Source organism: Bos indicus x Bos taurus, chromosome 12 (assembly GCF_003369695.1).
Source record: "Bos indicus x Bos taurus breed Angus x Brahman F1 hybrid chromosome 12, Bos_hybrid_MaternalHap_v2.0, whole genome shotgun sequence".
Classification (NCBI taxonomy): domain Eukaryota; kingdom Metazoa; phylum Chordata; class Mammalia; order Artiodactyla; family Bovidae; genus Bos; species Bos indicus x Bos taurus.
This window is the reverse complement of record NC_040087.1, coordinates 73,364,014-73,390,560: the sequence shown is the minus strand read 5'-3', so window position 1 is coordinate 73,390,560 and position 26,547 is coordinate 73,364,014. Positions and strand designations below refer to the sequence as shown.

General features: G+C 40.3%; 1 protein-coding gene and 1 non-coding gene across 2 annotated transcripts in view; one reads left to right on the top strand and one right to left on the bottom strand.

Annotated features, from left to right (window-relative positions):
• HS6ST3 (heparan sulfate 6-O-sulfotransferase 3) overlaps nucleotides 1–26,547 on the bottom strand; it is a 720,806-nt gene that overhangs the window by 297,248 nt on the left and 397,011 nt on the right. The window lies entirely within an intron of this gene.
• TRNAG-CCC lies at nucleotides 1,763–1,834 on the top strand. The gene has a single exon. It is a non-coding gene; the product is annotated as a tRNA-Gly (tRNA).

Here is a 26,547-nt window from a genome sequence, read left to right as displayed (position 1 = left end):
CTCCAATGTTCTTGCCTAGAGAATCCCAGGGACAGGGGAGCCTGGTGGGCTGCCGTCTATGGGGTCGCACAGAGTCGGACAAGACTGAAGCAACTTAGCAGCAGCAGCAGCAGCATTGACACATTCAACACCAGAAGACACCTCATGGAACAGGAAATGCACAACCCAGTTGAGTCCATGCTGGGTTTTTATTCATGTGTCTGGTATCTCACCTGGGAAGTTTAGAAAAGTTGGAGAAGGCTGTGGGAGTTGGCAGAAGAAGAAGAAGTTGGCTGTTGGAGAAGGCATATCTCTTCCTCCATGGCTTTTCCATGAGACTCATTTGAGCATCACAGTCTCAAGTAATCAGATTTCTTACCTGACAGCTAGCTTCCAAGAAGAAAAATACCCAGACTGTCACATCTGCCATATTCTAGTGGTCAATCAAAGGCCGGCCCTTTCCAGGAGAGGGAGTACAGACCTGCCCCCGACTTTCTGAGGGTAAAGCAGTGTAAGTGTTCAAGGGGGAAGGAGTTGATGGCAGCATCTTTGGACAGAAGCTCCCGAAGCTTCAGGGTAATTTCTAGGAATTTCAAAGGTTCTCTCCCCACAGTCTTCAACTCCATTCCCAGGAAGAATGAAATCTGCCTATAGTCAAAGGTGAAATGAACTACCCAGGGATAAAATGGGGATGATGGAATCCGGGGTCTTACATCTAGGAATAGGATAAAATGGATTTTAGGTGAAATGAGGTTGGAGCCTAACCCTGGCACCTGTCTTTGCAACTTTCTTCAGAAAATTTCCTTCGAACTCATTCTCCTTTCTTGTCACCCTCTTCTTAACCTGGGAGCTTAAGCCAAGGATGTCTTGGACCAGATCAGCCAGCTCACATGTAACCTGTGTCCAACCTCATGCTGAAGGGAAGAAAGGAACCACTGATGGTTCATGAGAGTAGCAGGAATATGAGAAGTCCAAACTTTAATGAGATTTTTAAATAAAAGTATGCTTTGTTCTGTATGTATATTTTCTACTAATCTAGTATTAGAAATATACAAAGGGTGATATTCAAAATTACTAAGAATTCAGATCTTTACCACAATGTACACAACTAACAATGTGTGACCCTATGAATTCATATCAATAACGCCTCCCCTGCCCTTGGCTGGAGTGATATTCGAGTCTTCCTTAAATGGCTCTTTAAGCAAAGAGGCAATATGTTCTTTTCATTAAGCTATTAATAATGTTAGCTTGAACAGGACTAAAGAAATCACTAAAAGAAGCCATCAACAAAACAAAAATAATCTCTGCACATATTCTCTGACTATTTTCCTCACCCATGGTTCTACCTAAGATGGAAAACCCCAAGTTTTCAGGGTTGAAGGCGCTGTTAAAATTCTAAGCAGGTAATGGTAAAGCCATTTTCTCTTAATAAAGCCTAGTATAAAATATGGGCAATATGGGAACTGCTAACTAGCCAAAAAATAAAAATAAAAACAAGAAGGGATGGGTATTTCTTAGAGGTAGCTATAGCTCTCAAAATGAAAATCCTCATGGTATAGCATCCTCCATGCTAGTACTGAAAGAGAAGGAATGAGAAATGAGAGAATTAACACACTCTGCACCAATAAATTCTTGAATCCATGGAAAACAAGCACTGAGTGTCATAAATGGGATACGGAAAAACATATCCCCCCAAGGTGATTGTGGAAAAGAAAACAATATAACATCAGTAAGGAGGAGAGAAAGAAAGATAAAAACAGAAAAAGAAGAAAAGCAGGAGACTTCCCTGGTGGTCCAGTGGCTAAGACTCTGCACTCCCAATGCAGGGGCACAAGTTCGATCCCTGGCCATGGAACTAGATCCCACATGCAGCAACTAAAGATTCCCTGTGCCACAGCTAAGGCCCAACAGGAGGCCAGCTGGGAAAAGCCAAGAAGGAGAGTGAAAACGTAAGAAGAGGAAAGAAAGAAAGAAAGTGAAGTTGCTCAGTCTGTTCAACTCTTTGCGACCCCATGAACTGTAGATAACCATGCTCTTCCATCGATGGGACTTTCCAGCAGAATACTGGAGTGGGTTGCCATTTCCTTCTCCAGGAGATCTTCCTGATCCAGGGATTGAACCTGGGTCTCCTGCATTGTAGGCAGACGATTTACCATCTGAGCCACCAGAGAAAAGGAAAGGTTAGAGTAAAATAAGATGGAGAAGCTCTATACAGTCAGCAAAAACGACACCGGGAGCTGACTGTGGCTCAGATCATGAACTCCTTATTGACAAATTCAGACTTAAATTGAAGAAAGTAGGGAAAACCACTAGACCATTCAGGTATGACCTAAATAAATTCCCTTATGATTATACAGTAGAAGTGAGAAATAAAGATTCAAGGGATTATATCTGATAGACAAAGTGCCTGAAGAATTATGGACAGAGGTTCAAGACATTCTACAGGAGGCAGGGATCAAGACCATCCTCAAGAAAAAGAAAAGCAAAAAGGCAAAATGGTTGTCTAAGTTCAGTTCAGTTCAGTTCAGTCGCTCAGTCATGTCTGACTCTGAAACCCCATGACCGCAGCACACCAGGCCTCCCTGTCCATCACCAACTCCCGGAGTCCACCCAACCCCACGTCCACCGAGTCGGTGATGCCATCCAACCATCTCATCCTCTATTGTCCCCTTTTCCTCCTGCCCTCAATCTTTCCCAGCATCAGGGTCTTTTCAAATGAGTCAGCTCTTCACATCAGGTGGCCAAAGTATTGGGGTTTCAGCTTCAACATCAGTCCTTCCAATGAACACCCAGGACTGATTTCTTTTAGGGTGGACTGGTTGGATCTCCTTGCAGTCCAAGGGACTCTCAACAGTCTTCTCCAACACCACAGTTCAAAAGCATCAATTCTTCGGTGCTCAGCTTTCTTTATAGTCCAACTCTCACAGCCATACATGACCACTGGAAAAACCATAGCCTTGACTAGATGGACCTTTGTTGTCTAAGGAGGCCTTACAAATAACTGTGAAAAGAAGAGAAGCAAAAGACAAAGAAGAAAAGGAAAGATGTACCCATTTGTATGCAGAATTCCAAAGAATAGCAAGGAGAGATAAGAAAGCCTTCCTCAGTGATCAGTGCAAAGAAAGAAGAAAACAATAGAATGGGAAAGACTAGAGATCTCTTCAGGAAAATCAGAGATACCAAGGGGACATTTCATGCAAAGATGGGCACAAAAAGGAAAGAAATGGCATGGATCTAACAGAAGCAGAAGATATTAAGAAGAGGTGGCAAGAATACACAGAAGAACTATACAAAAAAGATCTTCACAACCCAGGTAATCATGATGGTGTGACCACCTAGAGCCAGATATCCTGGAATGTGAAGTCAAGTGGGCCTTAGGAAGCAACAAGACGAACAAAGCTAGTGGAAGTGATGTAATTTCAGTTGAGCTATTTCAAATCCTAAAAGATGATGCTGTGAAAGTGATGCACTCGATATGTCAGCAAATTGGGAAAACTCAGCAGTGGCCACAGGACTGGAAAAGGCCAATTTTCATTCCAATCCCAAAGAAAAGCAATGCCAAAGCATGTTCAAATGACTGCACAATTGCACTCATCTCACACACTAGCAAAGTAATGCTCAAAATTCTCCAAGCCAGGCTTCAACAGTACATGAACCGTGAACTTCCAGATGTTCAAGTTGGATTTAGAAAAGGCAGAGGAACCAGAGATCAAATTGCCAACATCCACTGGATCATTGAAAAAGCAAGAGAGTTCCAGAAAAACATCTATTTCTCCTTTATTGACTATGCCAAAGCCTTTGTGTGGATCACAATAAACTGTGGAAAATTCTTTGAGATGGGAATACCAGACCACCTGACCTGCCTCCTGAGAAATCTGTATGCAGGTCAGAAAGCAACAGTTAGAAGAACAATTAGAACTGGACATGGAACAACAGACTGGTTCCAAATTGGGAAAGGAGTACATCAAGGCTGTATACTGTCACCCTTATTATTGAACTTCTCTGCAGAGTACATCATGAGAAATGCTGGACTGCATGAAGCACAAGCTGGAATCAAGATTGCTTGGAGAAATATCAATAATCTGAGATATGCAGTTGACACCACAGAAAGTGAAGAACTAAAGAGCTTCTTGATGATAATGAAAGAGGAGAGCAAAAAAGTTGGTTTAAAACTCAATATTCAGAAAACTAAGATAATGGCATCCGGTCCCATCACTTCATGGCAAGTAGATGGGGAAACAATGGAAACAGTGACAGACTTTATTTTGGAGGGCTCCAAAATGACTGCAGATGGTGACCACAGCCATGAAATTAAAAGACACTTGCTCCTTGGAAGAGAAGTTATAACCAACCTAGACAGCATATTAAAAAGCAGAAACATTACTTTGCCAACAAAGGCCTGTGTAGTCAAGGCTATGGTTTTTCTAGTAGCCATGTATGGATGTGAGAGTTGGATGATAAAGAAATCTGAGTGCTGAAGAACTGATGCTTTTGAACTGTGGTGTTGGAGAAGACTTATGTGAGTTCCTTGGACTGCAAGATCTAACCAGTCCATCCTAAAGCAAATCAGTCCTGAATATTCATTGGAAGGACTGATGCTAAAGCTGAAACTCTAATACTTTGGCCACCTGATGCGAAGAACTGACTCATTTGAAAAGACCCTGATGCTGGGAAAAATTGAAGGTGGGAGGAGAAGGGGATGACAGAGGATGAGATGGTTAGATGGCATCACTGACTCAATGGACATGAGCTTGAGTAAACTCCAGGAGTTGGTGATGGACAGGGAGGCCTGGTGTGCTGCGGTCCATGGGGTAGCAAATAGTCAGACATGACTGAGCAGCTGAACTGAAGCAACTTTATCACTAATCCAACAAGACTGGTGCCATAAGAGGAAAATGCCACGTGGGCACAGAGACACAAGAAGCAAAGACAGCCATGAGACAATGAGGCAGAGAATGGAGCGATGCCTTTACAAGACAGGAGGCCTGGCGTGCTGCAGTTCATGGGGTCGCAAGGAGTCGGACACGACTGAGCAACTGCACGGAACTGAGAGTAAAATAACTGGGCCCATCACTGTAAGCAGTCAAACTCTATTTGTTCTTACAGCAAAAATATTCCTAATTATTCTTCATATTGCTACATTCTTTAGCATGCATCAAAGAGAGGGCTCAAAGCAAGGTGTCTGGACAATACTAGTCACAAGGAAGCATAGGTTACTTGCAGGACCAGTAACAATATAGAAATCAGTCACGTCATTACCCCTTTGTTAAAACCCCACACTAATGGGTTCCTCCAGTATTTGTGCTCAAAGGCACACTTCTCTTCTTCTTAGCCTTTTCTTAGTGGGTGTGTATGTGTTTTGGTGATTTGAAATTTGATACTGCAAAACTTCCAATTGAGTTTGATAAAAGTACTAATCCCTAGACTCCACCTTCAGAGATAGTAATTTACTAAATATGTGGCAATTCCTGGCATTTCTAATCATAATAAGCTCCAGAGGTTGTTCTGACACATCAGACTAAAACTTACCAGTATGGTAGAAAGACTTGAACAGAGATTAAGGATATTCTACTTGAGTCCTGACTTTGAACTAACAACTTTTAAGAAACTACCTAAGACCATGAGTTCTTAGGTAACCAATTACTATGCAAGATTTATAATAATATTTAGTCCTTATGTTAAATATATGAGATATTGACATTTCAATAAATCATGCTATTTATCTCATATTTTTTTATGAAAGTGAAAGTGAAAATTGCTCAGTCTCTTTGAGACCCCATGGACTATACAGTCCATAGAATTCTCCATGCCGGAATACTGGAGTGGGTAGCCTTCCCCTTCTCCAGGAGTTCCTCCCAATCCAGGGATCAAACCCAGGTCTTCCGCATTATACGTAAATTCTTTACCAGCTGAGCCACAGAGGAAGCCCAAGAACACTGGAGTGGGTAGCCTTTCCCTTCTCCAAGGGATCTTCCCAAACCAGGAATCGAACAGGAGTCTCCTGCATTGCAGGTGGATTCTTAACCAACTGATCTATCAGGGAAGCCCTAATTTTGAATACCTATCTCTTTTTATCATTCTACTTCTCTGTAATTTCTAGCACATGGCATTTGAAGTTTAAAAGACACGACCATAAGAAAAAATAAGCAACAACAACGAAGAGAAAACTCAGCCTTTTGTCAGAGGTTTTGACAAAGCAAATCCAGGACGCATGTCATATTTTGCTACTGAGGAAACAATGTTCATATGCTGGCATGCTAACTTTTCCCCCATGATATATAAAAGTCAAGAGGGTAACAATTTTATGTAAACTATAGGCCCAGAGAGAAAAATTACTCCATACTGTGCCACCACCATCACAAAGAAACACCGTAACATTGATTTTGAGAATGGTTATGAAGAATAAAATAATGAGTCATTAATTAATAATGGTAAACCCTGTAAAACATTCTAAAATTTAAGTGATGATCATTATTAGGTATATATGTAGCAAAGTGCTCTACTGTGATTCTTACATATGTATTCTATCAAGAAAATGAATCAAAGAATAATTTTGAATTCTTTGAGGAGAACCTTGAGGAGAGTGACTAGAGGGAAATACAGAGTCCTGTATGCAACCTCCCTCAGAATAGTGAACCGACTGGAAAATGGGTATAGACCGACCTTTTGTGTTTTAAGAACAGAAAGAGAAAAGCTGCCCAACTTCCAGGTAGAGGTCTCCAGGGGCAGTAAGAAAATAATCGGTTCTAGTTCTGAAAAGGGATGAAATTAACCAAATAGCAAGAACCATGACCTTGGGAAGCCAAGTAAAGGGCAACCTTGTTGAGTGTGGCTCTGAGACATTAAAGTTGTCCTCGCTCAAAAGTCAACACTGGCAGAGTGCCCTTGGCCAGTGTAGAGATGTGAATCAGCAGCATCTGTCAGAGCAGGGAGCAGGGTTTTGTCAACAGCCACCCAACTTGGCAGCCGCAAGCAATAGCATTAGCAAACTGAAGAAGATTCAATCTCTCCACTCTTACAATGGAAATTGAGCTGAACTTTCAGTCCCTATTTGAATTGGAAAAGCCCTCAGGTTTCATGGAAATTTTAAGAGAGAGAGGCTCCCCCAATGGGTAACTACTGCACTTCTGATCAATATATCAGAAGACTCAGATTAATTTTAATTTGTGTTGAAAAGTCATGGAGGAGTACTCAGTTATCTACTCACATATATATATATATATATATATATATATATACACACACACACACATTGGGTCTCAGTAAAGGCCATTCTTCTTTTTTAAAAAAGGAAACGTTAGAAATGGTGCTGATATCTTAGGATTGACCTGTAGATGCTAAGACTAAGACCCTACAAGGAAGAAAAGAGGTACAGAATGCTCAGCAAGGCAAAGTACTCAAGTTACTAAGGAGAATTTGAAGGATATTCCCCCCCAGCGTCAGAGCAGGTCAGGACCAGGGAAGAGATGAACCTCAGACTGAGTAGTCTCACGCAATAGCCCTATGCCCAGCCCCTGGACAGCTGGTGGAGGTTCCATGATAGAACAAGTTTTGAAATAAAACGAGAAGCTAGCCTCTCTAAAGTTGGCCAAGAGAACTGAGATCTTGCCCAGTTACTGTAGAAAGAGTGTCACTGCCTGGGAATGTGTGGATTTAGCAGCAAAGGCAGTGAAAATGAGCCAAGTCCCTGGAGAATGTGGACTAAATAACAAAATGGTAGCATCTGCGACGCAGCAGTTGGGGTGTCATGGTGGGAGTGGGCAGAACACCACCATCAAAAGCAACCTGACCCATGCACGATTCACAGGAGGAGAAAAAACAGATGGTTTATCCTCTAGAATATAGATACCCCCTTGAAGAGGATAAATGTATAGGACTGGCCAAAAACTTTGGGTTTATAACATCTTACAGCAAACCCAAATGAAATTTCTTGCCAATCCAAATAGAAGCCCCAGAGTTATTAAGGAAAACACTCTCATAATGGGAGCCAGAACTGAAGTACTAGTAACAAAATATGGGTTGAGATTAGATCTTCCCACTCATTCTTCCACCAGCTTTTAATTTTTATTTGATATTTGTTGTTGCTCAGCCACTAAGCCGTGTCCGACTCTTTCCGACCCCATGGACTGTATCACAGCACGCTTCTCTGTCCTTCACTATCTCCAGGAGTTTGCGCAAACTCATGTCCATTGAGTCAGTGATTCCATCCAACCATTTTATCCTCTGTCGCCCCCTTCTCCTTCTGCCTTCAATCTTTCCCAGCATCAGGGTCTTTTCCAAAGCAGTCCATTTGGTATAGACTTAGGAAATCAGAGTTTCATAATAAAGGTGCCTTACCTGAGAGAGATAAATCACTGGTGATGAAAACATCTACTGAGCTATTGTGAAGATTAACATAAATGGACCCGACGAGACAGTACCCTTCATTTCCAAGGCCAGGCCTTCACAGTATCAGGTAGCCAGACTGATATAACAAGATACATACTAAATATAGCAATGGACAGTCAAGTCTCTATGGATTACACACAAACTCACAAACTATCAAGAAAGTAGAAGAGTAGTACAAGCGTATCTAATTACAGTTATCAAGAGGGGTGAGATTTCTAGTGCTGGACAAGAAAAATGTGTGAGATTTTTCAATTCAGTTGAACACCTTTGGGAGTCAATTCATTTTTATGTGCCAGGCATACAAAACTAATCATGGACCAAGTACTTCCACAGGAGGCATAGACCAGGAAGAAAGTCAAGGGGAGACTGTAACTCAGGTGAATGTTGAACCAAATAGCCGATTATTGGGTAGAAGTTAGAATGAGGCATGATTAAGGAAATGTAAGATGTGTATTTGTTTATATTGATTACCTGGGTAAGGAGGCTAGTTGGGGGAGTGGCATGGAAGGATTTATTAATAAACGTTAATTATGACTCATATTGTACAATAAATTAATTCTCTGGGCGTGGGGAAATGATAAACAAATGATAGCAAAGTGGTCTTTGAGACACATCTATCAGCAAAAGTGGCTGGCTGGAACTGAAAGATCTGAAAGTGAGGGCAAAAGTGAGCACAGGCTCCATGACCGTGGTCTCACTGAAGGGTTTATGATGAGTCCAGAAGAGACCGTATGTGTATAGGTTGGCTAATAGGAAATAACACTGACAGCCAAGGTATAACATTGTCAGAACAGCCCCAGATGGGCTCACATACATACTAGTATCCAAGCAGACAGTGGCAGAGTATCCATTTACAAATGATGTCACATTCCAGGGCAGACAGCTGGGAACTCCTAGTTTCACTACATTCTTTTCAGAGTCTCATAACCACTCAGCTGCACTGTTCTGGGGGTCTTATGCACAAGAACACTACAATTACACAGTTAGTGATAACTCTATACTAGGACAATTCCCTTCCTCCCTTTGAAAACATAGTGTTTCTCTATGTTTCCTGATCTTTCATTAATTATATTGAGAAATGCATCCCTGAGTCCCTCCAGCCCGCACAGAGTACTGAAGCAATAACCATGAGAAGAAATACCAAATGTTATGCATATGGCTTTGGGAACAAATTTCAGCATAGTTACTTTGGTTTCTTTTTTGGTTTTGATTTTTGTTTTAGCTTTTCAAAATGTGTTTAGCAAAAAATAATAATTCCCTCAAATAAATGAAATCTCTCCCTTGAACTTCACTAGTTACAGCATAACACTCCAATTAATGCGGGTCTTCTTCGGAACTGGCCCAAGAAAGTAAATTACGCTAAGAACTGGCTGATACCTTATGGTCCCCTAGCCTGATTATGAAGAAAGTCCTTATGGAAGTACTCAGGATGGCTAGCAGTCACCAGTTACACACTCGTGTCCTAAGTACATAGTAGCAACAAGAGCCCTTGTGTGGCTCAGCATATGTGGATCCCCTGGCTGTCCAGATGTGACTCAACATTGGCTGCTAGGACAACAAATAGCACAACATGCTGTAAGACTGGAAGCAGCACAGCCGGCTGTGCAGTTAATAGAAACGGAGCGTGGGGCGATCAACGAGCTTGCCTACCAACTCTGCGGATGCTCTGAGAAGATCTATATTTAATAATTTACCACTCCGTAGACATTCTGGGGAGTTCTATTTACAGACCAGATGATTCAGAAGAGCCAATAAAATATGTCTCTCAAGTGACATCATGACCATGAAATGCAATTGTTTGGTATTTGAAAAGACCATGTCATTTAAATATCCTCAGCACTTTCAGCTGTATTACATGTATTAATATTTTAGATGAGTTTGTAGTCTGGTCAATGCAAACTAGTCCTTTCATAAATCTTTCAGCATTATAAGACTGCTTTCATTTGAATCATGCTAATACCCTTAAAATTCTGCCCTGCATTTTTGTTTTTACTTATGACCCTCAAAAATACATTAAACATATTTGTTCATGGTTGAACAACTTATGACAATTCTGACTTCAGTTCATTCTCTGAGATTTACACTCATGTACACACGTTTCTACTTTCCTTTTTAGGATGCTACCATGCAAAGATGCCCTTCTTCTGTTGTATACCATAAACATGCAACAGTTCTAGAATTAGGATTCTGGGTCTAAACTAATTATGGATGTTTTCCTCTTGAATTAAGCTCAGCTGCAGCTAAATCCAAATATGTTTTAAAGGCTCTAATTCCATGAAATTGTACGATTGATTATAATTATTGCCTATATAACTAAAAGACCTACTTCTAGAAATTTAATATATTTGCCCCTATATGAAACGATTGAATGCATCACTAGGTTTCTTTAACATGCAAAGGAAGGCTCAGAGCTGAGAGTGAGGGGAAGAACAGGATGGAATCAATTTGCTGTATACAAGAAAACATAATGAAATGTATTTCTGTTTATGTGAAGAAAGGAGCAGAAGGGAGAAGACAGAAAAATGACTGGTCGAGCTGTATGGAGGATGCAATTTTAAGAAAAGTATTATTTGACATTCCATGATATAAATGTATTCTTCCTCCTAAACATTAACAGAATCTGCTCCAAACATATAAGAAGTATTGGAGTATGTGCGTGTAGGTACAATTTAAACAAGTTGACACATGTCTGGCACTTGGGAAACTCTTAAAGAACATTAGTTCTTATGATTCATATTAAAGTCATCTACCACTTACAATGTTGCCTAAAGATAGCAACACAAATACTACAGTACACATAAGCAGTGCTGTTGAAGAATGATTTTTTTTTTAGAAAACATGGGAAAATATTCGGGATTAAAAAAAAAAAAAAATCTCACCAGCAACTGCAATCAGCTAGTTACTATAATTAAGAATAAAATTTAATTCTATGTTTCTTAGTTGGTAGTTGAAAATAGAAACACAATGTTTTGTTTGTATCTTTTACTAATTTGAGAAATAATATATATGTTTATATATTCAGAAAAAAATTTCCTGGCACAAAATCTTGTGAGTTTATTGTGTGTCTTGATGAATTAAGAGTCATTGAGTAACACGAAGTGCTATTTACTAACTTTAGCTTGTTCTCTAAGTAGTCATTTTGCAACACACACACAAAAAATCTGGATAAAGGCTGAAAGTGTAACATTAAATCATAACTTCAAAGGCAGTTCTTTGGGGACAAAAAGCTAATAGAGGCTAGAAACACTATTTCCTTTACATTGATAATATAAAGATATATCTTAAAGCACGTAAAGGAATGGTTTGGTTAACATACCTACTGTAATATAATTTACTATTTTTCATGAATGTTTCTGAGTATCATAAACTTTGTTAAGTATGTGTCTCCTTAGTAAATAAACCACACGCCCCTCAGAGAGCACACATACTGTATTACACATATGTCCATTACACATATTCTCTTGAAATCTTTTTGTATGTATTTTCCCCAAGAAGTAAAGAAAAACATGCTTTTTTAAGATTCCAAAATTTAGGGGGAAGTGGTGTGAAATATATTCACATGTATCTAAAGTAAGACTGATATGGAAGCATTCAAAATAACCAAGAATATTATTTTAATAACATGTGTGTTCTACTTGAAAAAGGAAAGCAACTATACAGATGGTGGGGATTATTCACTGTATCAAAGATGATCTGATGAACACAACTTTTTATGGTCACATTCTTACTCACCAAATGCCCTTTTTCTGCTGTTTATAAGTCGCCATTACTTGATGAAGATAAAGCTAGAGAACAAAGAAGCTCAGCTTTGAAAACATAAGTAAGCATGGCCAATGGGCATTCAGTCAGACACGACAGTAGAAGTCAAAGGGAATGATGAATCAACTCCCAGTCTAATTTTCAGGAATCCATCCCTCTTACTAAAAACACCTTAATGTACAAATACCAACAAATGACCTAATAACACTGGATAGTATATAGCATCAATAATTGAAAGATTTCATCTTAGAGGCATCCTCAGAGTCATCAGCTTTCAAGCGTAGGAAGATATTCTCACCACATTAAAATACAGCAAATGGAAGGGATACATCATCTTTTGCACTAAAATTAACTGAAGTACAGAAGAAAATATAAGCAGACAAATTGTCCTTCTTACCTGTTACAGGACGGAAGAAGTCAAGTTTGTAGGGTCCATCCAGATGTGTACATCCAGAGAGAAAGTCGAAGAGGGAAGAAAAAAAGAGAAAAGAAGAAAAAGATCATTTGGGGTAACATTAAAGTGTGGGGTAACAATAAAAATGAAACATTTTGCAAAGAAAACCATTCTCCTTCAATGGCATCTGATTGCATGGATTTGTTCAGTTAAATTATTTTTTTCTGCCAAGTAATTTGTCTGTAATGTGGCTGATCTCTTACTCCAGACACTCCCAGCTGTGCCTACTCACAGGGAGAAAAGTACAGGACCGGTGTCACATTTGGAACATCATTCTACAATACAGAAAACTCTAGCAAAAACACTAATGATATCAATGTCATATATCAGCTGCAGAAACTCTGCAGTCATGTTCAAAATCACAATGAAAATGGATTCTGAATCTGATGTGAATACAGCCATACATCAGAGACCTGGCATGTTAGGTTCCAGACCACAGCATAAAGCAAATATCGCAATAAAGTGAGTCAAACATTTTTTGTTTATTTGTTTCCCAGTGCATAGAAAAGCCATGTTTATTTCCATGGACAGAGGAGCCTGGCTGCTACAGTCCATAAGGTCGCAAAGAGTCAGACACGACTGAAGCGACTTAGCACACATACAGTCTATTAAGTGTGCAATAACACTACGTCTAAAAAACAATGTGCTTATCTTAATTAAAAATACTTTATTGATTAAAAACACTAACCATCATCTGAGCCATCAGTGAGCCATGATCATTTTGCAACAGTACCATCCAAGATCACTGATCATAAATCATAACAAATATGATAATGAAAAAGTTAGAAATATTGGGAGAATTACCAAAATCTGACACAGGCAAAATGAGCCAATGCTGTTGGGAAATTTGGTGCTTTGATTCACCTAATATTCTACATGAACATGACTTTCATATCATATAAATAGTAGTAACTGGAGACCATCCATGAGTTCTGGATTTGACATCACTGAAAAGGTTCCCTGATACCAGCCCTGCCAATAAGCATTAGTCCCTGTTAAGATTCATTTTTCACCTTGCAAGGATAGCATATTTGGAACTGAAATTTAAGCATGGAGATATTCCAAGATTATTTAGTGGTCACTGATCAACCTCTTAGGCACTGAGGCACCACTCACAATCCCAAACCAACATCATCTCAACAGTGCTCAAGGAAATCTCAAGCATCCCATCAATTTTACCTTTAAACATAGTTCTACTAGAATTTTCTACTTTTGTCCTTAACTATTTTATGTTATTTGGGAAGGGTCAAAAAAGAAAATCCACGTGAAAAAAGTCAGCTCTTCCTTTAAGAACAAACTGGATGCAACTCCATTGGGTTTAAAATACTTCACAACAAACTGATCTTAATCAACAGGGTTCAAACGTATCCATCTTATCCTATCCATCTTGTATGGAACCTTTCCAAGTAATGTTTCACCTCTTAAGTTCCCCGTCACCCTGTCCCTTTACTCAACTTTTGCCAGAATTTGCATTCCCTAAACTAGAAATTCTGTCTACCTGTGGAGTCTGATCCAGTGGCATCTTTGCTACTGAAAAACACCAGCTATCCCAGTTTATTGCCTGTATATTTGCAATGTCATTTATCAGGTGAGGGCTGCTCTAAGTCCAGGCTCACAGTCACTGATTTCAATCACTCTGTATATCTAATGTATCTATTCAAGGGCTCCTACTAAATAATAGAGAATTCACAAGGAAGTTCATATACTTCTGAAAGGAATTTGAGAGCTATAAAGTATCTTAGACTATCTGATCTGGCCAAACAATTCCATACCTGTTCATAACACTAAGGTTCATTCATTCATTCAAATCTCTCCCTCATCCATTCATGTACTCAACAATTTAATAATCCCCCAATGTGTTCTAGGCATTGTGTGTTAAGTGCTAATGTATAAAAAGATGTGAAGATAAAAAATCCTTCTCTCTCGATGTTCATCTGTTGAGTGAGAGAGTCACAAAGATACATGATAATATAATGTGATAAATGATTAAGAATGGTGAGCCAAAGAACCATATGCTGCAAATTTCTCAAAATGAATATAATTCCTAATTCTGAGAGCACACTCTATACTTCTTTCACTATGAATGTTTCTTTTAAAATTAAAAATCGGATTGTGTCATAGTCCTATTTAAAGTGTTTTAGACAATTCCCATGATCCCTCTCCATGGATAGTCCACCTGTCCTCAGATTCCTAGCTTTATCCATCTCTCTCACCTCATCCCAAACCACTGCCTGCCTTGTTCTCTGAGCTCTAATCACAATGTCCTGCTTTCAGTTCCTCAAAGATGCACCTCAAAGGCCCACCACTGGGCCTTTGCACTTGCTGTCCTCTCTTAGAGGAATTCTCTCCTCACAAGCTACAGCTTCCATCTGGGTAATTCTTATTCACCCTTCATATCTGTAGGATTACTTCTCTGATTGCCATACCCTCAAAAATCTGGTCATTGCCATGGTTAAATGCGTTCATAAAACCAGATTCCTTTCCTTCAGATCTCTGTTTGCTTTCATAGCTTCATGAGCACGATTAACTCCTTAATGACTGTAAGGTCTGTAAAATGGAGATTACATCTGCTTTGGCTCATTAATCTTATCTTCAATGCTAGTATCTGGCACAATATAAGTGCTCAGAAAACACTCCTTATTATCAAATCTGTTGATAAATTAAGACATTAGTTAGTCTATGGCATACTTAAAGTAGACTTCCCAGGTGGCTCAGTGGTAAAGAACCTGCCTGCAACGTAAGAGACACCAAAAATGCAGGTTCGATCCTGGGTCAGGATGATTCCCTGCAGGAGAAAACAGCAATCCATTCCAGTATTAGTGCCTGGAGAATCACATAGGTACAGGACCCTGGTGGGCTACAGTCCATAGGGTCGTAAAGAGTCAGACACGACTGAGCACACACACATACTTAAAGCAAAACTACAGGGAAAAAACAACATTTGTTGGGACACATAGAAGTCAGAAAAAAAAAAAAAAAGTACTCAGCATTTAAGGCATGGCCATATCTGTAAATTATCTTTTCTATTTAACAATTTTGCTTAGGGTCTCCTTTGAATATAATGGTATCAACAACCAAAGGGAACATGTGCATGTGGACTAATCTGTCTAGTTTTATACTTTCCTACAGATTTCTATTTCAGCTACTTCCGTACATGCAATGTCTGATTGCACTTGAAGTGGGGCGAGACAAGTGCTATCTAGGATTGAAGGAAAGTCATTTTGAAAGCTGCTCAGGATCTAGACAGCCTAAGCTGTCTCAGCCCAGGAAATGACCTTAATCAAGTCACTGGATGTTACTGGCTTCTAACAGTGCCAGCGAGGAGACCAAATAAAAAGTTAGTCTCCATAGGATAGACAGTATTATATCCAAGCTGAGCTTTATGGAAAATAAAAAAAAAAAGCAGGAATGTGAATCTTATGATATTGAAAAATATTGTCGCAAGAGCAGAAAATACATTCTGTTTGGTTTCAAGGAGTCAGATTTGAAAGCTAATGACTCAGTATCATAACCTCCCAAGCAACCTCAGCCTCCAATCAGTCTCCACTGGGAAGTACAGGAAAGAAAGCAGATTAACAGAGCACCATAATGAGCTTGCATTTGTCCCAGGAGAAAAGCCCCTGAAGATCAGTGATATAGGTAACTAGTAAATACCATCGCCGATGCAGAAATAGATCACTCTTGGGTTATTATGAATAGGAATATTTATAAAGCCTCTACAGTGTATGAGAAGCCCTGTGAATAATATACTTGAGGACAAGAAGGAGAAAATAGGAAAGAGCATTGTGCTGAAACTTTCAACAGTAGTAACAGATCTTTTCCCCCATTCGTATTCTTTCAGTTGGGGAGTTGATGAAGCACACAGGGTGAGGATCTAAGAGCAAGGAAGTGAGCTTGTTGTGAAGAGAACAGAGGTGAGTAGGACACAGAGAGAACAGAGAAAGGAAGGAAGAAACAAAGGTGAGCAGGGTGAGAGCACAGGCAGAGAAAGAGAAATTTGACAAATAATTAATTTCTCTTTAGAGCTTGTTGCAGAGTGCTTTCCAGTTTCCAAAGCACTTCATACACACCACTTTATCCTGCCTCATGTTAAGTCTGTGAGACAGACTGGGCAGGGATCACCACCCCGGTTCTTTTTCAGCTGATTACCTGAGGCTCGGAGAGGATGTAAGTTACCTGAAGTCTCAGAACCAGCGAGTGGAGGAGTGGGATGGATCTGCTCTGTTTCTGACAGCAGAACTCATCTCTGAGGGTGGGGGGACAAAGAAACTCCACATTTTGAGGTTGTCAGAGCATGAACCTGGGCTTCCCTGGTGGCTTAATAGTAAAGAATCTGTCTGCAATACAGGAGACCAGGGTCCAATCCCTGGGTCAGGAACCTGAAGGGCTACAGTCCATGGGGTCACAAAGAGTCAGACATGACTGAGCAACTAACACTTTCAGAGGAGGAGCCTGGGTAACTGCTGGTACTATACTAGTCTGGGGGTTAAGCAAAGATGCCTCTAGAAAAGAAGAAATCCTTTAAATCTCATTTTTCTACCTTTAACTGATTCTACCAACGTTTACTCCAAACCTACTCTAGAGAAAAATGGATCCTGAATCTTCCCTGAAAGGAACACACCACTTTCTTCTCTGCTTACACAAGAGGAAAAGCAAGAAACACAGTTCTTGTCATGATTGCCTTTTGTAATCAACAGACACATTTAGATTCTCACTTTCCATCCTCAGCTTTTCTTGAGAGCCTTGACAAGAATCCTAGATCATGTGCTCTCGGATTTCAGAAAGTTCATCTGACTTCAACTTAACCGGTATCTAAGCATAGGACTGAGATGTGCGTGATATATTTGGATGACGCAGATCTTGAAATGCTTTATGCAAAGGAAATAAAGAAATTCTAATTCCTACTAAAACCCTAAATCATGTTTTAAAGTAGAAAATGAGAGTTTTTAGGTGGAGAAGATATTGGTATGATTAATCGATCTTCTTTATGGTTTAGAATGAATCTAAACAAAAAAGTGTCTAAATCATTTAGTTTTTCTACAGTACGATGCCCTTTTCAAGTGCGATTAAACATTTCTCAAGCATAGGGCACTGCGGGCTCCTAAGCAGACTGTGACCACACTCGAATCCACAGTCTGGGATAGTTCACACAAAGGCTGAGAAACGAAGATGATCCAGTATTACATTAAACTTCCCCATAAATCATTTTTAAGGAACACTTACACCAAGATGGCAGCTGGGCGGGAGTGGATTTGTGGAGTAGCGAGGTGGAGACCAGAGCCCCCGAAGCCTCAAGGATACAGTAATGGGCCCTCAAATAAATATCAATCATCATCAAAACAAAGCAGCCAAATTTGTGAAAGCTGCCAAAATCTACACGCTGGATCACTGGGTATGTGTGACAACTACCTGAATAGTCGCCTAGACCTACAAGGGACTCTGTATGAAAAAGAGATAAGCTTTTGTTATGCTAAGGAGACCTTGGTGCTGCTTTTTATAGCAATGTAACTTAGTTTAACCTAACTAATTCAGTCCACTTTTCCAAATTATCAATCACCAAGTTCTCTTAATTTCATCTCATCAGTATTTCTCAAATCCACCCACTAACTGTAACCACTGTCACTACCTTACATCAGGTTATCATTTCTTGGCTATCTTAACGGAACAGGTCTCCCTACTCTCATCTGGATCCTTTCTAATCCATTTTCTATATAGCCAGAGTCATCATTCTAAAGTGCTCAGACTTTATCTAAAACCAAACAATGGTTCCCCATTGTTCCCAGTGGAACAAGAGTTCCTTAATATAAGTGTTCCTTCAAAGCTCTCAGTAATCAGACCTCTGTTTACTTCAGTTCCATAACCATCTGACCTCCCTGGAACTACCAACATGTAGGATCATCGTTTTTTCTTCCTAGAACACGGTTGTCCACCATGCCCAACTTTCTCAGTTAATCTCTTAGAAACCTATTCAGGTAACACCTCCTTTCTTGTGGTCTTAAGGCTGGATTGAATGTTCCAGAGTCAACCTCTGCTCAGCCCTATTAGTGATCATTTCTTTGGGACATATAATTGTCTCTCTGCTTGACACTTCTCTGCTAGAGTAGGGGAACCTTGACATAGGGACCGTTTTCTAGTTGTTATTCCATCCTCAGGGTTAGCACACAGTAAACCTTTAAGGAGTATTTGTCAAATGACGAATGAATGAAGACTTAAATCTAAGAAGCCTCTCTCCCAGCTTTCCTTCCCAGTTATTTCAGGCATTTAAAAAAAAAAAAGGAAAGAGAAAAGACTTCAAGTCTGATCAATCTGGCTTCAAATTCTTCTTCTACCACTTGCAAACTGTGTGACCCCAGGCAAACAACTTAATCTTTCTTAGCCCCCAAATCTCCATTTGGGAAATGTAATCACATTTCCATGGAGTAATCACATTCCATTATGGAGTTGTAAAACTTGGAGTCATGAACATAGAACAGCCACAGAGTGACAGGCGCAAAGTAAATGTTAACTATAAAAGGTAGGGATAATATTATTCTTGTTATTATTGATCACATAAAAACTAGTCCAATGGCAGCAGTGGAAATGCACTTACTTGGAAATGAGATGAACTTTTATTTCAAGCAGGAACAAAGAATAAACAATTAGACTGGAAATGAATCCAGGGAACTATATGGGAGATAATGGACCTCTTCTCAGCAACCCTGCCAGCCTCCTCTGTCCTCCTCATCCTTTATAGTTTTCTAAATACATTAGTTTTTTAAGCTACTCCCAATGTTCTTTCCTTTCTTGCCTCTTAGGATTCCTGTCATTAGCCCCTGCATTCTCCATGTTCTTGTCCCCTGTCATCTTTAAAACTCCTCTCTGCAAATTTCCTTTTTGATAGCCCTGACCAAGAGGAAGCAGACTGTCAATGAGCATAAGTAAGACTGACCAATCCATCCTGACTTAAAATACTACGTCTTAATCCCAGGTCTTCTAAAGTCCATATCAGTCATTTTGCACACGTTGCTTGAATACCTACAGAGCGAGGCCTGGGGCACTGAGCTAGGTGCTTCTTTCTTCTCTAAACAAACATTAATTAGTTACAGACTACTGGCCACATCTAATTAGAATAAAATTTCTTGGAGAAAAGCCAGTCCCCTTCCACACTGAGGCTTCATTCATACCCAGACAGAGGGGGTTTATTTTGTTATTGTTGTTGTTTTGAGTAAATCACGTAGCAAATGGTAGTACACACGATATTTCATTTTTATATACGTGAAAATAGGCAACTATTCGTGAAAATTAGGCATTCGTTTGGTTGAACCAAAGGCATAAGGACTTGCATGCATGTCCGGTTCTTTGCAATGCCAAGCACTGCAGCCCGCCAGGCTCCTCTGTATGTGGGACTTTCCAGGCAAGAACACTGGAGTGGGTTGCCATTTCCTTCTCCAGGGGATCCTCCCAACCTAGAGACTGATCAAGATTATGTGTCCTGCAAGTCTGTACTGTGGGAAGATTCTTTACCATTGATCTACCAGGGAGAGAAGTATAGAACACGGTCATATATTAAAGCCCATGATAATATTTTTAGGGATTATATTGCTTTGTATATTTTGAAATAATATTTGGGTATATTGGGTAAAATGTATTATTTAAAATTAATTTCATTTACTTTTTAAATTATTTTAATTGAAGAATGAAAGTGAAAGTGAAAGTGAAGTCGCTCAGTCATGTCCGACTCTTTTCAACCCCATGGACTGTAGCCCACCAGGCTCCTCTGTCCATGGGATTCTCCAGGCAAGAATACTGGAGTGGGTTGCCATTCCCTTCTCCAGGGGATCTTCCCAACCCAGGGATCAAACCCAGGTCTCCCTCATTGCAGGCAGAGGCTTTAACCTCTGAGCCACCAGGGAAGCCCAACTGAAGCATAGTTCCTATGATTTAGTAATTAATTTAGGGGTGTGTGTGTGTATGTGTGTGTATGCTACCACATATTCTTATTCAAATTTTCAAATGTAAAAGTCTGATTTTTCCAATAGTGGCCTCTGGTTAACTTAGTCAATGAAGTTTTAAAATTTATGGTTGGCCCGCTTAATTAAACAGAGGTGAACGTCTATTTCCTAATTTGTTGTTTGACCCTATGGAAACTACTTAATTTCTTATCTTTTCTATTTAAATAACTATGTGCCTGCAATTCAGGAGATGCAAGTTGGATCCCTGGGTTGGGAAGAACCCTTGGAGAAGGAAATAGCAACCCACTCCAGTATTCTTGCCTGGAAAGTCCCATGGACAGAGGAGCCCGGCAGGCTGCAGCCCATGGCATTGCAAAGAGTTAGACATAACTTAGCAACTAAACAACAGCAACAACAAAATAGTTGATTTACAATGCTGCGTTAGCTTTAGAAATTCAGCAGTGATGCAGTTATACACATACATTAGTTTTATGATTATTTGTCATTATAGGGTATCACTAGATACTGTGCTTTACAGTTCTATACAGTAGGTCCTTGTTGTTTATCTATTTTGTATGTTGTTGTTCAGTCGCTCAGTCGTGTCTGACTCTTTGCAGCACCATGGACTGCAGCATGCCAGGCTTCCATGTCCTTCACCATCTCCTGGAGCTTGCTCAAACTCATGTTCCTCGAACTGGTGATGCATCTCATCCTCTGTCATCCCCTTCTTTTCCTGCATTCTATCTTACTCAGCATCAGGGTCTTTTCTAGCAGTGTAATTCTGTGAATCTCAAACTCCTAATTTATCCTTCCCACTCCCCTTTCCCCTTTGGTAACTCTAAGTTTGTTTTCTATGTCTATGAGTCTATTTCTCTTTTTAAAGTAAGTTCATTTGTACCATTTTATTTTTAGATTTCACATATAAGTGATATCATATGATATTTATCTTTGTCTGACTTGCTTCACTCAGTATGATAATCACTAAGTAGGGACCTGATAATTTTTTTTAACTTCTCACTTTGTGGAACTTGAGACTGTCACTTGAGGTCTGATGACTAAAATAAAAAGTCAGGTTATACTGCTCTCTTCTTCCCCATGTATTCCTCTCCTCTCCCCCTGTCCCCCATCACACTGCCTTCTGTGCAAACTAAATGAAGCAATAGCATCCTGGAGAGTATGCTGGTCCAGAATTCCAAAGGTTTACCTTCCTGTACCGCTAATTAGAGCATGATATGTGGGGGAAAAAATAGGCCTCTGTTAGTCTCAGGGTCCTTATGAAAAAAATGAAAAGAAATGCCACATGATCAAAGTTTTACCAAAACTGGTTGATTTAAAGCAACAACCCACAAAGGAAGTTGATGAGTTACCAACCTTTCTTAGTAACTCATGTCCAATATGGAATTCATGAAATTCCTCCTTACAACTTCTTCCAACCCTCAGTATGTGTGAAATACTCTAAATTATTCAGGGGGACTCAAAGACACTATCAAAGCAAGCTGTTGTCATTGTAAGCTCCAATCCACCATCCTTTGAAATGAACTCTTGCTTAAATACTGGTTTCCCATCACCTTCTGCACAAATATATTTCTCTTCCTATGAATGAAGATACTTCACCACAAATAGACCCCATCCTAGTGAACCACATTTGGCAACATCCACAAGATCTAATGTCACCACGGGTAGTAAATACTTTCAAGGAATGATTCACGTCTTAGTTCTTTGCCTCCTTGGGCAACCCATCCATCAGATTTATCTAGGGATTCTGAGTAGCTGTGGAAGAAAATTAGCCTAATTATCTGTGTTCTTGGAGTATTACGGCTCCAGCAAAGATGAAGACAGACTCTTCTTATCATGTCCATGTCAGAGTTACTCCTTACATTTAAGAGTTTTCACTAGTTATGACAAAGCACCACTCATTCCTTTCAACAAAAGGATAGTTCTAGCTGTTTTCAGATGGTGGTTGCTCAAGTAAAAATCTACCAGCTGCCTAGATCACTGTGCATCTCTGCAGGTGAAATTATGTTCTTCTAAAGCAGTTCAAATATTAGGGCTGAGAAGACCAGAGTGAGGTTTCTTTGTTCATTTCATGGTTCTTCGTTCCTTTTGTGGATGAGGAAATTTAGATGAGGTTAATCTAATTGTCATTAAGGGCCATTTTCGACTTCTGTATTCCTCATTTTGCAATATGACCACAGATGTCTTTGTGCCTTACCAGGTTTACTGAGGGACAAAGTTAGAATGATTTTATGTGATGTTCTTCCCCCTGTGACTATAGTTGGATGAGTAAAGTCCCTCATTAACTAGTGCATACCATTAGCAAAACAAATTCAGGAGGTTTTTTATTTTTTCTGTGTAATACTTGCTGATGGGTAATGCCACTATTTTCTCAAGGCAATATTCTAGCCAAATCACTTCTGCTCATACGTGCCTTAACAGACTGCTAATGGTCAAGGAGATGATAGAGGTTTCCAGGGAAATAAAAGGAAACTTGTGAAAACCCACCTGAAGAACACATTACACATTTATTATCAAGCAACTGAACTATTAGGTTGTATTAGTGTCCCAGGTCTTAAAAAACGTGGAACCTATTTTAACAACTGCTATCAACCTCCCATCATCCCTGTGTCATGTGTCCAAAGCTACGTAAGCACAGACTGTCCTGTGGAAAGGCATTGCTGAGACCCAGGAGCCGACCTTTAAGTCACCACCCACCGCTTTGGTCCACAAGCAAAATGTATAACACTGAAGAGGAACAAGAGCTCAGAGAATTAACATGTTCTAAACCCAAGAATATTCATGACACTTTGGTCCTAGTTATCAGAGCAAGAGTTTCCTAATGAAAGACAGAGGATGAGATGGCTGGATGGCGTCACTGACTCGATGGACATGAGTTTGGGTGAACTCCGGGAGTTGGTGATGGACAGGGAGGCCTGGCGTGCTGTGATTCATAGGGTTGCTAAGAGTCAGACACGACTGAGCGACTGAACTGAACTGATAGAAACAAAATAAATAGCCTCGTTGGTGAGAAGAGAGTTGCATTTTAGCTTTGAATCTTGCTTTTCCCAACTTGGGAAAATTCCAATAACTGTCAACTGTGCCCCTAGAAGGTAATGTATTTCAATAGCCAATCAATACATAAAATGTTTAGGGTTTTGAGTTCTCCTCTAAGAAGTTCTTGCATTTAGCTTCCATTTGATAGTATGTGATTAAAAAGACAAAATCCTGTGCCTCAGTTTCTCATCTGAGAGTTAAAAATAGGGAGAGCAATATAATGATTATTCAAAAGAAATAACTAAAACAAGTTTTAGCTAGAGACAATACTTGCTGTACTTACTACAATGTTTATTTTATCCTGTTTGTATTAATTTGAACAAACCTCCCTTGGGCAAACACTCCAAGAGATCATGATTTCTGAGCTTCTAATTTCTCTTCATTATGAGAAATTGATTCTTCCCCATAGTACGGTGATGAAAAACATGCCAATAACTCCAAATAAATAACTTAATATATTAAATTTATACTACTGTAGACTAAATGCTTTTTTTTTTTTTGCATTCTCACAAAACCATCAATGCAGTAACATTGTGTTAAGCCAAAGATGCATTCTAAGTCCTATGCATGCGTGCATGCTAAGTCGCTTCAGTCATGTCCCACTCTTTGTGACCCCATGGACTGTATAGCCTGCCAGGCTTCTCTGTCTATGGGATTCTCCAAGCACGAATACTGGAGTGGGTTGTCATGCCTTCCTCCAGCGGATCTTCCCAACCCAGGGACTGAACCGTATCTCATGTCTCCTGCATGGACAGGTGGATTCTTCACCACTAGTGCCACCTGGGAAGCCTTGTAGGTCCAACAACCGGCCCCATATGGATTTGACATTACTCACTTCCCGGGGCCCTATACTCATTCTGTTCTTCATCTATAGGACCTGTTACCAGTGTCCTTGATTTTGTTTGTTTTAAATGCTTCCTATCCATGTGAACATGATCCATCCAGTCTCGAAGCTAACCTAACGAATCCTAATACCATGGTCCCCGTCCATCTATTGTATCAGATGTTCTCTAATGAGAAAGCAAGCGTCACTGTATCCACGCCTCAGCTTTATCTCACCGTGCTCCTCAGCAGACTGAGCATGTTGCATCCCTAACAACTTCCTGTGGCCCAAGAAACTGGCAGTCTCAGTACCATGCTTGATGCAGGGCAGTGACATTAAGATGTGTCCCCAAGAGGGAAAAAGTATTGAAGGGGGGGGTGTATATAAAATGAAGAGGATTCATTGACTAGCAAAAATCGATGAAGCAAAAATGGACCGTTTTCCTCTCATTGATTTTCACCGCTCATTGTGTGTTGACAGCCATCTCTGCAACTTTTCATTCATCTTGGAGTTTCCTGGGAGGCCACGCAAGGCTACGGGAACATTCACAACACTTGGCCAGGCCCTTCCCATTCCACTGAGGTATAACACCACACCGGAAAGAAAATTCTCACTGAGGAACAACTACAGTTTCTTACTGAAGAGTAAACTGCAGCCAATGCGTTAGTAAGCAGCGCTGTCCTCGCTGGATTCTGATGAAATCACATCAGAACCTTCACTCGGTGGCCTCTTGACTCTATCTGGCCATGTTCTCAGTTAGGCTTTCCTGTGAGAGCAGAGACCTACCCTCTTCCGGACTCAAGCTCCCAGCAGTCCAGAGAAATCGCACTCTACAAAAAGGGTCATCCATCATCTGTGAAAGCCAAGCAGCTTAAGATCCTGCCAAGAGCAGGGGCAGGGATTCTGAGTAATTGGACGTTGCCTGTGTGAGCCAAGTGCCGCCAGCAGTTGAAGACAAGAGGTGAGGTGAGGAGAAAGCGTCCCCCCTTCTTCCGGAAGAGGCTGTAAGGCCAGACCTCAGCTGCCATCTCCGAGGCCCTCAGGTGTGTGTCAAATTCCCTACCTATTTTTAAATAGCACATGCATTCGAAAATAAGTCAGCATGTACTTTTTGAAGGAGTTATCTACCATGAGTTGGCATGCAGTCACTTAGGCTCTAGAGAAGTTCAGATAAAGATTAAACTCCTTTTGATACAAGCCAAGAATACGGAGGAACCCAGCCCTGGCTACATTCTTGCCCTTTTGTTTATCCAATAAAGAAAATGATCTAAGACCAACTAAATCCCCATTTCCTTATTACCATTCCACATACCACCAGGGGTACTCAAGACCATGCATGTAACTACCTGTCAGTCAATAACAAAGCAAGAGCACTCTGTGTTAGTCCACTCACCCATGTTCATGCAGACAAGGTGGGAGTCACAAAATACTTACAGGAAAGTGAGAAGGGCACAAACTTGGCTTTGGGAAGAGACTGGTGGTTTAGCCATGTACTTGGAGAACTACTCCTCTGTTCATGGGATTCTCCAGGCAAGAATACTGGGATGGGTTGTTATTTCCTCTTCCAGGGGATCTTCCTAACCCAGGGATTGAAAGCTCAGCCCCTACCTCCCCTGTAATGGCAAGTGGATTGAGCTGCCTGGAAAGACCACTAAATGTCTAGATATTCTCAATGGGAGAACAGTGCCTGCTAAATTGAGCTTACCATGCTACATTGGTTAAGATCCAGCATCTCTCAACTATAAAAATTAAGGTATTCCTACATAAGCTCCCCAGATGAACCCAATGAATGAGCAATACTACAAGTAACCAGCCACCATCTTCCCTTCCCCTATCTTTCCGCTCCCCGCTCCACCATCTGGCCTTTTTATTCTTCTCCTGTCCTTTCACAATGCTGACCGGATGCCTGTTTCAGGCACTGTGTTAGTCCCTAGGGATTCAAGCTGATTAGGCGTTACTATAGTCCTTGAGAAACTTTCAGTTCTGTCCGGAGAACAGAGTTACAGCAATGATATGGCACACGGGGTAAATACAATGAGAGAGGGAAACGCCAGACACTAAGAAGCACAGAGGAAGGGCATCAGGGCCAGCTTAAGGCAATCATGGGTGGCTTCCAGGAGGAAGTGTTTCCTTGACCTTAGTTTTAAATGGGAGTTTGTTCA